We start from the raw sequence: 15,160 nt of genomic DNA, 5'->3' as shown, positions 1-15,160 counted from the left end.
CAAACGATGTAAAGATACACAATTGGAATAGTAAACATACGCAAACGATGTAAAGATACTCAGTTTGAAAGAAACACACTCCCACACTTGCAAAACTCTTAAATACAATAGAAACTCGCATCAGAAAGCCTTACAGAAAGATACTCAAACGAGAAATGAAAAGATACACAATTGGAATAGTAAAGATACGCAAACGATGTAAAGATACTCAGTTTGAAAGAAACACACTCCCACACTTGCAAAACTCTCAAATTCAATAAAACTCGCATCAGAAAGCCTTAGAGAAAGTACTCAAACGAGAAATGAAAAGATACACAATTGGAATAGTAAAGATAGGCAAACGATGTAAAGATACGCAATTGGAATAGTAAAGATACGCAAACGATGTAAAGATACTCAGTTTGAAAGAAACACACTCCCACACTTGCAAAGCTCTTAAATACAATAGAAACTTGCATCAGAAGCCTTACAGAAAGATACGCAAACGAGAAATGAAAAGATATACAATTGGAATAGTAAAGATACGCAAACGATGTAAAGATACACAATTGGAATAGTAAACATACGCAAACGATGTAAAGATACTCAGTTTGAAAGAAACACACTCCCACACTTGCAAAACTCTCAAATTCAATAGAAACTCGCATCAGAAAGCCTTACATAAAGATACTCAAACGAGAAATGAAAAGATACACAATTGGAATAGTAAAGATACGCAAACGATGTAAAGATACTCAGTTTGAAAGAAACACACTCCCACACTTGCAAAACTCTCAAATTCAATAGAAACTCGCATCAGAAAGCCTTACAGAAAGTACTCAAACGAGAAATGAAAAGATACACAATTGGGATAGTAAAGATAGGCAAACGATGTAAAGATACACAATTGGAATAGTAAAGATACGCAAACGATGTAAAGATACTCAGTTTGAAAGAAACACACTCCCACACTTGCAAAACTCTTAAATACAATAGAAACTTGCATCAGAAGCCTTACAGAAAGATACTCAAACGAGAAATGAAAAGATATACAATTGGAATAGTAAACATACGCAAACGATGTAAAGATACACAATTGGAATAGTAAACATACGCAAACGATGTAAAGATACTCAGTTTGAAAGAAACACACTCCCACACTTGCAAAACTCTCAAATTCAATAGAAACTCGCATCAGAAAGCATTACAGAAAGATACTTAAACGAGAAATGAAAAGATACACAATTGGAATAGTAAAGATACGCAAACGATGTAAAGATACACAATTGGAATAGTAAAGATACGCAAACGAAGTAAAGATACACAATTGGAATAGTAAAGATACGGAAATGATGTAAAGATACACAATTGGAATAGTAAAGATACGCAAACGATGTAAAGATACTCAGTTTGAAAGAAACACACTCCCACACTTGCAAAACTCTCAAATACAATAGAAACTCGCATCAGAAGCCTTACAGAAAGATACTCAAACGAGAAATGAAAAGATACACAATTGGAATAGTAAAGATACGCAAACGATGTAAAGATACTCAGTTTGAAAGAAACACACTCCCACACTTGCAAAACTCTCAAATTCAATAGAAACTCGCATCAGAAAGCCTTACAGAAAGATACTCAAACGAGAAATGAAAAGATACACAATTGGAATAGTAAAGATATGGAAACGATGTAAAGATACACAATTGGAATAGTAAAGATACGCAAACGATGTAAAGATACTCAGTTTGAAAGAAACACACTCCCACACTTGCAAAACTCTCAAATACAATAGAAACTCGCATCAGAATCCTTACAGAAAGATACTCAAACGAGAAATGAAAAGATACACAATTGGAATAGTAATGATACGCAAACGATGTAAAGATACTCAGTTTGAAAGAAACACACTCCCACACTTGCAAAACTCTCAAATACAATAGAAACTCGCATCAGAAGCCTTACAGAAAGATACTCAAACGAGAAATGAAAAGATACACAATTGGAATAGTAAAGATACGCAAACGAAGTAAAGATACACAATTGGAATAGTAAACATACGCAAACGATGTAAAGATACTCAGTTTAAAAGAAACACACTCCCACACTTGCAAAACTCTTAAATACAATAGAAACTCGCATCAGAAAGCCTTACAGAAAGATACTCAAACGAGAAATGAAAAGATACACAATTGGAATAGTAAAGATACGCAAACGATGTAAAGATACTCAGTTTGAAAGAAACACACTCCCACACTTGCAAAACTCTCAAATACAATAGAAACTCGCATCAGAAGCCTTACAGAAAGATACTCAAACGAGAAATGAAAAGATACACAATTGGAATAGTAAAGATACGCAAACGATGTAAAGATACACAATTGGAAAAGTAAAGATACGCAAACGATGTAAAGATACTCAGTTTGAAAGAAACACACTCCCACACTTGCAAAACTCTCAAATACAATAGAAACTCGCATCAGAAGCCATACAGAAAGATACTCAAACGAGAAATGAAAAGATACACAACTGGAATAGTAAGGATACGCAAACGATGTAAAGATACACAATTGCAATAGTAAAGATACGCAAACGATGTAAAGATACTCAGTTTGAAAGAAACACACTCCCACACTTGCAAAACTCTCAAATTCAATAGAAACTCGCATCAGAAAGCCTTACAGAAAGATATTCAAACGAGAAATGAAAAGATACACAATTGGAATAGTAAAGATACGGAAACGATGTAAAGATACACAATTGGAATAGTAAAGATACGCAAACGATGTAAAGATACTCAGTTTGAAAGAAACACACTCCCACACTTGCAAAACTCTCAAATACAATAGAAACTCGCATAAGAAGCCTTACAGAAATATACTCAAACGAGAAATGAAAAGATACACAATTGGAATAGTAAAGATACGCAAACGATGTAAAGATACACAATTGGAATAGTAAAGATACGCAAACGATGTAAAGATACTCAGTTTGAAAGAAACACACTCCCACACTTGCAAAACTCTTAAATACAATAGAAACTCGCATCAGAAAGCCTTACAGAAAGATACTCAAACGAGAAATGAAAAGATACACAATTGGAATAGTAAAGATACGCAAACGATGTAAAGATACTCAGTTTGAAAGAAACACACTCCCACACTTGCAAAACTCTTAAATACAATAGAAACTTGCATCAGAAGCCTTACAGAAAGATACTCAAACGAGAAATGAAAAGATATACAATTGGAATAGTAAAGATACGCAAACGATGTAAAGATACACAATTGGAATAGTAAACATACGCAAACGATGTAAAGATACTCAGTGTGAAAGAAACACACTCCCACACTTGCAAAACTCTCAAATTCAATAGAAACTCGCATCAGAAAGCCTTACAGAAAGATACTCAAACGAGAAATGAAAAGATACACAATTGGAATAGTAAAGATACGCAAACGATGTAAAGATACTCAGTTTGAAAGAAACACACTCCCAAACTTGCAAAACTCTCAAATACAATAGAAACTCGCATCAGAAGCCTTACAGAAAGATACTCAAACGAGAAATGAAAAGATACACAATTGGAATAGTAAAGATACGCAAACGATGTAAAGATACACAATTGGAATAGTAAACATACGCAAACGATGTAAAGATACTCAGTTTGAAAGAAACACACTCCCACACTTGCAAAACTCTTAAATACAATAGAAACTCGCATCAGAAAGCCTTACAGAAAGATACTCAAACGAGAAATGAAAAGATACACAATTGGAATAGTAAAGATACGCAAACGATGTAAAGATACTCAGTTTGAAAGAAACACACTCCCACACTTGCAAAACTCTCAAATTCAATAGAAACTCGCATCAGAAAGCCTTACAGAAAGTACTCAAACGAGAAATGAAAAGATACACAATTGGAATAGTAAAGATAGGCAAACGATGTAAAGATACGCAATTGGAATAGTAAAGATACGCAAACGATGTAAAGATACTCAGTTTGAAAGAAACACACTCCCACACTTGCAAAGCTCTTAAATACAATAGAAACTTGCATCAGAAGCCTTACAGAAAGATACTCAAACGAGAAATGAAAAGATATACAATTGGAATAGTAAAGATACGCAAACGATGTAAAGATACACAATTGGAATAGTAAACATACGCAAACGATGTAAAGATACTCAGTTTGAAAGAAACACACTCCCACACTTGCAAAACTCTCAAATTCAATAGAAACTCGCATCAGAAAGCCTTACAGAAAGATACTCAAACGAGAAATGAAAAGATACACAATTGGAATAGTAAAGATACGCAAACGATGTAAAGATACTCAGTTTTAAAGAAACACACTCCCACACTTGCAAAACTCTCAAATTCAATAGAAACTCGCATCAGAAAGCCTTACAGAAAGTACTCAAACGAGAAATGAAAAGATACACAATTGGGATAGTAAAGATAGGCAAACGATGTAAAGATACACAATTGGAATAGTAAAGATACGCAAACGATGTAAAGATACTCAGTTTGAAAGAAACACACTCCCACACTTGCAAAACTCTTAAATACAATAGAAACTTGCATCAGAAGCCTTACAGAAAGATACTCAAACGAGAAATGAAAAGATATACAATTGGAATAGTAAAGATACGCAAACGATGTAAAGATACACAATTGGAATAGTAAACATACGCAAACGATGTAAAGATACTCAGTTTGAAAGAAACACACTCCCACACTTGCAAAACTCTCAAATTCAATAGAAACTCGCATCAGAAAGCCTTACAGAAAGATACTTAAACGAGAAATGAAAAGATACACAATTGGAATAGTAAAGATACGCAAACGATGTAAAGATACACAATTGGAATAGTAAAGATACGCAAACGATGTAAAGATACACAATTGGAATAGTAAAGATATGGAAACGATGTAAAGATACACAATTGGAATAGTAAAGATACGCAAACGATGTAAAGATAATCAGTTTGAAAGAAACACACTCCCACACTTGCAAAACTCTCAAATACAATAGAAACTCGCATCAGAAGCCTTACAGAAAGATACTCAAACGAGAAATGAAAAGATACACAATTGGAATAGTAAAGATACGCAAACGATGTAAAGATACTCAGTTTGAAAGAAACACACTCCCACAGTTGCAAAACTCTCAAATACAATAGAAACTCGCATCAGAATCCTTACAGAAAGATACTCAAACGAGAAATGAAAAGATACACAATTGGAATAGTAAGGATACGGAAACGATCTAAAGATACACAATTGGAATAGTAAAGATACGCAAACGATGTAAAGATACTCAGTTTGAAAGAAACACACTCCCACACTTGCAAAACTCTCAAATACAATAGAAACTAGCATCAGAAGCCTTACAGAAAGATACTCAAACGAGAAATGAAAAGATACACAATTGGAATAGTAAAGATACGCAAACGATGTAAAGATACTCAGTTTGAAAGAAACACACTCCCACACTTGCAAAACTCTCAAATTCAATAGAAACTCGCATCAGAAAGCCTTACAGAAAGATACTTAAACAAGAAATGAAAAGATACACAATTGGAATAGTAAAGATACGGAAACGATGTAAAGATACTCAGTTTGAAAGAAACACACTCCCAAACTTGCAAAACTCTCAAATACAATAGAAACTCGCATCAGAAGCCTTACAGAAAGATACTCAAACGAGAAATGAAAAGATACACAATTGGAATAGTAAAGATACGCAAACGATGTAAAGATACACAATTGGAATAGTAAACATACGCAAACGATGTAAAGATACTCAGTTTGAAAGAAACACACTCCCACACTTGCAAAACTCTTAAATACAATAGAAACTCGCATCAGAAAGCCTTACAGAAAGATACTCAAACGAGAAATGAAAAGATACACAATTGGAATAGTAAAGATACGCAAACGATGTAAAGATACTCAGTTTGAAAGAAACACACTCCCACACTTGCAAAACTCTCAAATTCAATAAAACTCGCATCAGAAAGCCTTAGAGAAAGTACTCAAACGAGAAATGAAAAGATACACAATTGGAATAGTAAAGATAGGCAAACGATGTAAAGATACGCAATTGGAATAGTAAAGATACGCAAACGATGTAAAGATACTCAGTTTGAAAGAAACACACTCCCACACTTGCAAAGCTCTTAAATACAATAGAAACTTGCATCAGAAGCCTTACAGAAAGATACGCAAACGAGAAATGAAAAGATATACAATTGGAATAGTAAAGATACGCAAACGATGTAAAGATACACAATTGGAATAGTAAACATACGCAAACGATGTAAAGATACTCAGTTTGAAAGAAACACACTCCCACACTTGCAAAACTCTCAAATTCAATAGAAACTCGCATCAGAAAGCCTTACATAAAGATACTCAAACGAGAAATGAAAAGATACACAATTGGAATAGTAAAGATACGCAAACGATGTAAAGATACTCAGTTTGAAAGAAACACACTCCCACACTTGCAAAACTCTCAAATTCAATAGAAACTCGCATCAGAAAGCCTTACAGAAAGTACTCAAACGAGAAATGAAAAGATACACAATTGGGATAGTAAAGATAGGCAAACGATGTAAAGATACACAATTGGAATAGTAAAGATACGCAAACGATGTAAAGATACTCAGTTTGAAAGAAACACACTCCCACACTTGCAAAACTCTTAAATACAATAGAAACTTGCATCAGAAGCCTTACAGAAAGATACTCAAACGAGAAATGAAAAGATATACAATTGGAATAGTAAACATACGCAAACGATGTAAAGATACACAATTGGAATAGTAAACATACGCAAACGATGTAAAGATACTCAGTTTGAAAGAAACACACTCCCACACTTGCAAAACTCTCAAATTCAATAGAAACTCGCATCAGAAAGCATTACAGAAAGATACTTAAACGAGAAATGAAAAGATACACAATTGGAATAGTAAAGATACGCAAACGATGTAAAGATACACAATTGGAATAGTAAAGATACGCAAACGAAGTAAAGATACACAATTGGAATAGTAAAGATACGGAAATGATGTAAAGATACACAATTGGAATAGTAAAGATACGCAAACGATGTAAAGATACTCAGTTTGAAAGAAACACACTCCCAAACTTGCAAAACTCTCAAATACAATAGAAACTCGCATCAGAAGCCTTACAGAAAGATACTCAAACGAGAAATGAAAAGATACACAATTGGAATAGTAAAGATACGCAAACGATGTAAAGATACTCAGTTTGAAAGAAACACACTCCCACACTTGCAAAACTCTCAAATTCAATAGAAACTCGCATCAGAAAGCCTTACAGAAAGATACTCAAACGAGAAATGAAAAGATACACAATTGGAATAGTAAAGATATGGAAACGATGTAAAGATACACAATTGGAATAGTAAAGATACGCAAACGATGTAAAGATACTCAGTTTGAAAGAAACACACTCCCACACTTGCAAAACTCTCAAATACAATAGAAACTCGCATCAGAATCCTTACAGAAAGATACTCAAACGAGAAATGAAAAGATACACAATTGGAATAGTAATGATACGCAAACGATGTAAAGATACTCAGTTTGAAAGAAACACACTCCCACACTTGCAAAACTCTCAAATACAATAGAAACTCGCATCAGAAGCCTTACAGAAAGATACTCAAACGAGAAATGAAAAGATACACAATTGGAATAGTAAAGATACGCAAACGAAGTAAAGATACACAATTGGAATAGTAAACATACGCAAACGATGTAAAGATACTCAGTTTAAAAGAAACACACTCCCACACTTGCAAAACTCTTAAATACAATAGAAACTCGCATCAGAAAGCCTTACAGAAAGATACTCAAACGAGAAATGAAAAGATACACAATTGGAATAGTAAAGATACGCAAACGATGTAAAGATACTCAGTTTGAAAGAAACACACTCCCACACTTGCAAAACTCTCAAATACAATAGAAACTCGCATCAGAAGCCTTACAGAAAGATACTCAAACGAGAAATGAAAAGATACACAATTGGAATAGTAAAGATACGCAAACGATGTAAAGATACACAATTGGAAAAGTAAAGATACGCAAACGATGTAAAGATACTCAGTTTGAAAGAAACACACTCCCACACTTGCAAAACTCTCAAATACAATAGAAACTCGCATCAGAAGCCATACAGAAAGATACTCAAACGAGAAATGAAAAGATACACAACTGGAATAGTAAGGATACGCAAACGATGTAAAGATACACAATTGCAATAGTAAAGATACGCAAACGATGTAAAGATACTCAGTTTGAAAGAAACACACTCCCACACTTGCAAAACTCTCAAATTCAATAGAAACTCGCATCAGAAAGCCTTACAGAAAGATATTCAAACGAGAAATGAAAAGATACACAATTGGAATAGTAAAGATACGGAAACGATGTAAAGATACACAATTGGAATAGTAAAGATACGCAAACGATGTAAAGATACTCAGTTTGAAAGAAACACACTCCCACACTTGCAAAACTCTCAAATACAATAGAAACTCGCATAAGAAGCCTTACAGAAATATACTCAAACGAGAAATGAAAAGATACACAATTGGAATAGTAAAGATACGCAAACGATGTAAAGATACACAATTGGAATAGTAAAGATACGCAAACGATGTAAAGATACTCAGTTTGAAAGAAACACACTCCCACACTTGCAAAACTCTTAAATACAATAGAAACTCGCATCAGAAAGCCTTACAGAAAGATACTCAAACGAGAAATGAAAAGATACACAATTGGAATAGTAAAGATACGCAAACGATGTAAAGATACTCAGTTTGAAAGAAACACACTCCCACACTTGCAAAACTCTTAAATACAATAGAAACTTGCATCAGAAGCCTTACAGAAAGATACTCAAACGAGAAATGAAAAGATATACAATTGGAATAGTAAAGATACGCAAACGATGTAAAGATACACAATTGGAATAGTAAACATACGCAAACGATGTAAAGATACTCAGTGTGAAAGAAACACACTCCCACACTTGCAAAACTCTCAAATTCAATAGAAACTCGCATCAGAAAGCCTTACAGAAAGATACTCAAACGAGAAATGAAAAGATACACAATTGGAATAGTAAAGATACGCAAACGATGTAAAGATACTCAGTTTGAAAGAAACACACTCCCACACTTGCAAAACTCTCAAATTCAATAGAAACTCGCATCAGAAAGCCTTACAGAAAGTACTCAAACGAGAAATGAAAAGATACACAATTGGAATAGTAAAGATATGGAAACGATGTAAAGATACACAATTGGAATAGTAAAGATACGCAAACGATGTAAAGATACTCAGTTTGAAAGAAACACACTCCCACACTTGCAAAACTCTCAAATACAATAGAAACTCGCATCAGAAGCCTTACAGAAAGATACTCAAACGAGAAATGAAAAAATACACAATTGGAATAGTAAAGATACGCAAACGATGTAAAGATACTCAGTTTGAAAGAAACACACTCCCACACTTGCAAAACTCTCAAATTCAATAGAAACTCGCATCAGAAAGCCTTACAGAAAGTACTCAAACGAGAAATGAAAAGATACACAATTGGAATAGTAAAGTTAGGCAAACGATGTAAAGATACACAATTGGAATAGTAAAGATACGCAAACGATGTAAAGATACTCAGTTTGAAAGAAACACACTCCCACACTTGCAAAACTCTCAAATTCAATAGAAACTCGCATCAGAAAGCCTTACAGAAAGTACTCAAACGAGAAATGAAAAGATACACAATTGGAATAGTAAAGTTAGGCAAACGATGTAAAGATACACAATTGGAATAGTAAAGATACGCAAACGATGTAAAGATACTCAGTTTGAAAGAAACACACTCCCACACTTGCAAAACTCTCAAATTCAATAGAAACTCGCATCAGAAAGCCTTACAGAAAGTACTCAAACGAGAAATGAAAAGATACACAATTGGAATAGTAAAGTTAGGCAAACGATGTAAAGATACACAATTGGAATAGTAAAGATACGCAAACGATGTAAAGATACTCAGTTTGAAAGAAACACACTCCCACACTTGCAAAACTCTTAAATACAATAGAAACTTGCATCAGAAGCCTTACAGAAAGATACTCAAACGAGAAATGAAAAGATATACAATTGGAATAGTAAAGATACGCAAACGATGTAAAGATACACAATTGGAATAGTAAACATACGCAAACGATGTAAAGATACTCAGTTTGAAAGAAACACACTCCCACACTTGCAAAACTCTCAAATTCAATAGAAACTCGCATCAGAAAGCCTTACAGAAAGATACTTAAACGAGAAATGAAAAGATACACAATTGGAATAGTAAAGATACGCAAACGATGTAAAGATACACAATTGGAATAGTAAAGATACGCAAACGAAGTAAAGATACACAATTGGAATAGTAAAGATACGGAAATGATGTAAAGATACACAATTGGAATAGTAAAGATATGCAAACGATGTAAAGATACTCAGTTTGAAAGAAACACACTCCCACACTTGCAAAACTCTCAAATACAATAGAAACTCGCATCAGAAAGCCTTACAGAAAGATACTTAAACGAGAAACGAAAAGATACACAATTGGAATAGTAAAGATACGGAAACGATGTAAAGATACTCAGTTTGAAAGAAACACACTCCCAAACTTGCAAAACTCTCAAATACAATAGAAACTCGCATCAGAAGCCTTACAGAAAGATACTCAAACGAGAAATGAAAAGATACACAATTGGAATAGTAAAGATACGCAAACGATGTAAAGATACACAATTGGAATAGTAAACATACGCAAACGATGTAAAGATACTCAGTTTGAAAGAAACACACTCCCACACTTGCAAAACTCTTAAATACAATAGAAACTCGCATCAGAAAGCCTTACAGAAAGATACTCAAACGAGAAATGAAAAGATACACAATTGGAATAGTAAAGATACGCAAACGATGTAAAGATACTCAGTTTGAAAGAAACACACTCCCACACTTGCAAAACTCTTAAATTCAATAAAACTCGCATCAGAAAGCCTTAGAGAAAGTACTCAAACGAGAAATGAAAAGATACACAATTGGAATAGTAAAGATAGGCAAACGATGTAAAGATACGCAATTGGAATAGTAAAGATACGCAAACGATGTAAAGATACTCAGTTTGAAAGAAACACACTCCCACACTTGCAAAGCTCTTAAATACAATAGAAACTTGCATCAGAAGCCTTACAGAAAGATACGCAAACGAGAAATGAAAAGATATACAATTGGAATAGTAAAGATACGCAAACGATGTAAAGATACACAATTGGAATAGTAAACATACGCAAACGATGTAAAGATACTCAGTTTGAAAGAAACACACTCCCACACTTGCAAAACTCTCAAATTCAATAGAAACTCGCATCAGAAAGCCTTACAGAAAGATACTCAAACGAGAAATGAAAAGATACACAATTGGAATAGTAAAGATACGCAAACGATGTAAAGATACTCAGTTTGAAAGAAACACACTCCCACACTTGCAAAACTCTCAAATTCAATAGAAACTCGCATCAGAAAGCCTTACATAAAGTACTCAAACGAGAAATGAAAAGATACACAATTGGAATAGTAAAGATAGGCAAACGATGTAAAGATACACAATTGGAATAGTAAAGATACGCAAACGATGTAAAGATACTCAGTTTGAAAGAAACACACTCCCACACTTGCAAAACTCTTAAATACAATAGAAACTTGCATCAGAAGCCTTACAGAAAGATACTCAAACGAGAAATGAAAAGATATACAATTGGAATAGTAAACATACGCAAACGATGTAAAGATACACAATTGGAATAGTAAACATACGCAAACGATGTAAAGATACTCAGTTTGAAAGAAACACACTCCCACACTTGCAAAACTCTCAAATTCAATAGAAACTCGCATCAGAAAGCATTACAGAAAGATACTTAAACGAGAAATGAAAAGATACACAATTGGAATAGTAAAGATACGCAAACGATGTAAAGATACACAATTGGAATAGTAAAGATACGCAAACGAAGTAAAGATACACAATTGGAATAGTAAAGATACGGAAATGATGTAAAGATACACAATTGGAATAGTAAAGATACGCAAACGATGTAAAGATACTCAGTTTGAAAGAAACACACTCCCAAACTTGCAAAACTCTCAAATACAATAGAAACTCGCATCAGAAGCCTTACAGAAAGATACTCAAACGAGAAATGAAAAGATACACAATTGGAATAGTAAAGATACGCAAACGATGTAAAGATACTCAGTTTGAAAGAAACACACTCCCACACTTGCAAAACTCTCAAATTCAATAGAAACTCGCATCAGAAAGCCTTACAGAAAGATACTCAAACGAGAAATGAAAAGATACACAATTGGAATAGTAAAGATATGGAAACGATGTAAAGATACACAATTGGAATAGTAAAGATACGCAAACGATGTAAAGATACTCAGTTTGAAAGAAACACACTCCCACACTTGCAAAACTCTCAAATACAATAGAAACTCGCATCAGAATCCTTACAGAAAGATACTCAAACGAGAAATGAAAAGATACACAATTGGAATAGTAATGATACGCAAACGATGTAAAGATACTCAGTTTGAAAGAAACACACTCCCACACTTGCAAAACTCTCAAATACAATAGAAACTCGCATCAGAAGCCTTACAGAAAGATACTCAAACGAGAAATGAAAAGATACACAATTGGAATAGTAAAGATACGCAAACGAAGTAAAGATACACAATTGGAATAGTAAACATACGCAAACGATGTAAAGATACTCAGTTTAAAAGAAACACACTCCCACACTTGCAAAACTCTTAAATACAATAGAAACTCGCATCAGAAAGCCTTACAGAAAGATACTCAAACGAGAAATGAAAAGATACACAATTGGAATAGTAAAGATACGCAAACGATGTAAAGATACTCAGTTTGAAAGAAACACACTCCCACACTTGCAAAACTCTCAAATACAATAGAAACTCGCATCAGAAGCCTTACAGAAAGATACTCAAACGAGAAATGAAAAGATACACAATTGGAATAGTAAAGATACGCAAACGATGTAAAGATACACAATTGGAAAAGTAAAGATACGCAAACGATGTAAAGATACTCAGTTTGAAAGAAACACACTCCCACACTTGCAAAACTCTCAAATACAATAGAAACTCGCATCAGAAGCCATACAGAAAGATACTCAAACGAGAAATGAAAAGATACACAACTGGAATAGTAAGGATACGCAAACGATGTAAAGATACACAATTGCAATAGTAAAGATACGCAAACGATGTAAAGATACTCAGTTTGAAAGAAACACACTCCCACACTTGCAAAACTCTCAAATTCAATAGAAACTCGCATCAGAAAGCCTTACAGAAAGATATTCAAACGAGAAATGAAAAGATACACAATTGGAATAGTAAAGATACGGAAACGATGTAAAGATACACAATTGGAATAGTAAAGATACGCAAACGATGTAAAGATACTCAGTTTGAAAGAAACACACTCCCACACTTGCAAAACTCTCAAATACAATAGAAACTCGCATAAGAAGCCTTACAGAAATATACTCAAACGAGAAATGAAAAGATACACAATTGGAATAGTAAAGATACGCAAACGATGTAAAGATACACAATTGGAATAGTAAAGATACGCAAACGATGTAAAGATACTCAGTTTGAAAGAAACACACTCCCACACTTGCAAAACTCTTAAATACAATAGAAACTCGCATCAGAAAGCCTTACAGAAAGATACTCAAACGAGAAATGAAAAGATACACAATTGGAATAGTAAAGATACGCAAACGATGTAAAGATACTCAGTTTGAAAGAAACACACTCCCACACTTGCAAAACTCTTAAATACAATAGAAACTTGCATCAGAAGCCTTACAGAAAGATACTCAAACGAGAAATGAAAAGATATACAATTGGAATAGTAAAGATACGCAAACGATGTAAAGATACACAATTGGAATAGTAAACATACGCAAACGATGTAAAGATACTCAGTGTGAAAGAAACACACTCCCACACTTGCAAAACTCTCAAATTCAATAGAAACTCGCATCAGAAAGCCTTACAGAAAGATACTCAAACGAGAAATGAAAAGATACACAATTGGAATAGTAAAGATACGCAAACGATGTAAAGATACTCAGTTTGAAAGAAACACACTCCCACACTTGCAAAACTCTCAAATTCAATAGAAACTCGCATCAGAAAGCCTTACAGAAAGTACTTAAACGAGAAATGAAAAGATACACAATTGGAATAGTAAAGATATGGAAACGATGTAAAGATACACAATTGGAATAGTAAAGATACGCAAACGATGTAAAGATACTCAGTTTGAAAGAAACACACTCCCACACTTGCAAAACTCTCAAATACAATAGAAACTCGCATCAGAAGCCTTACAGAAAGATACTCAAACGAGAAATGAAAAAATACACAATTGGAATAGTAAAGATACGCAAACGATGTAAAGATACTCAGTTTGAAAGAAACACACTCCCACACTTGCAAAACTCTCAAATTCAATAGAAACTCGCATCAGAAAGCCTTACAGAAAGTACTCAAACGAGAAATGAAAAGATACACAATTGGAATAGTAAAGTTAGGCAAACGATGTAAAGATACACAATTGGAATAGTAAAGATACGCAAACGATGTAAAGATACTCAGTTTGAAAGAAACACACTCCCACACTTGCAAAACTCTCAAATTCAATAGAAACTCGCATCAGAAAGCCTTACAGAAAGTACTCAAACGAGAAATGAAAAGATACACAATTGGAATAGTAAAGTTACGCAAACGATGTAAAGATACACAATTGGAATAGTAAAGATACGCAAACGATGTAAAGATACTCAGTTTGAAAGAAACACACTCCCACACTTGCAAAACTCTCAAATTCAATAGAAACTCGCATCAGAAAGCCTTACAGAAAGTACTCAAACGAGAAATGAAAAGATACACAATTGGAATAGTAAAGTTAGGCAAACGATGTAAAGATACACAATTGGAATAGTAAAG

The sequence above is a fragment of the Argentina anserina genome, unplaced genomic scaffold (assembly GCF_933775445.1).
Source record: "Argentina anserina unplaced genomic scaffold, drPotAnse1.1, whole genome shotgun sequence".
In the NCBI taxonomy this organism is placed as follows: domain Eukaryota; kingdom Viridiplantae; phylum Streptophyta; class Magnoliopsida; order Rosales; family Rosaceae; genus Argentina; species Argentina anserina.
The sequence above is the reverse complement of the archived record's forward strand: the minus strand, read 5'-3'. Positions refer to the sequence as shown.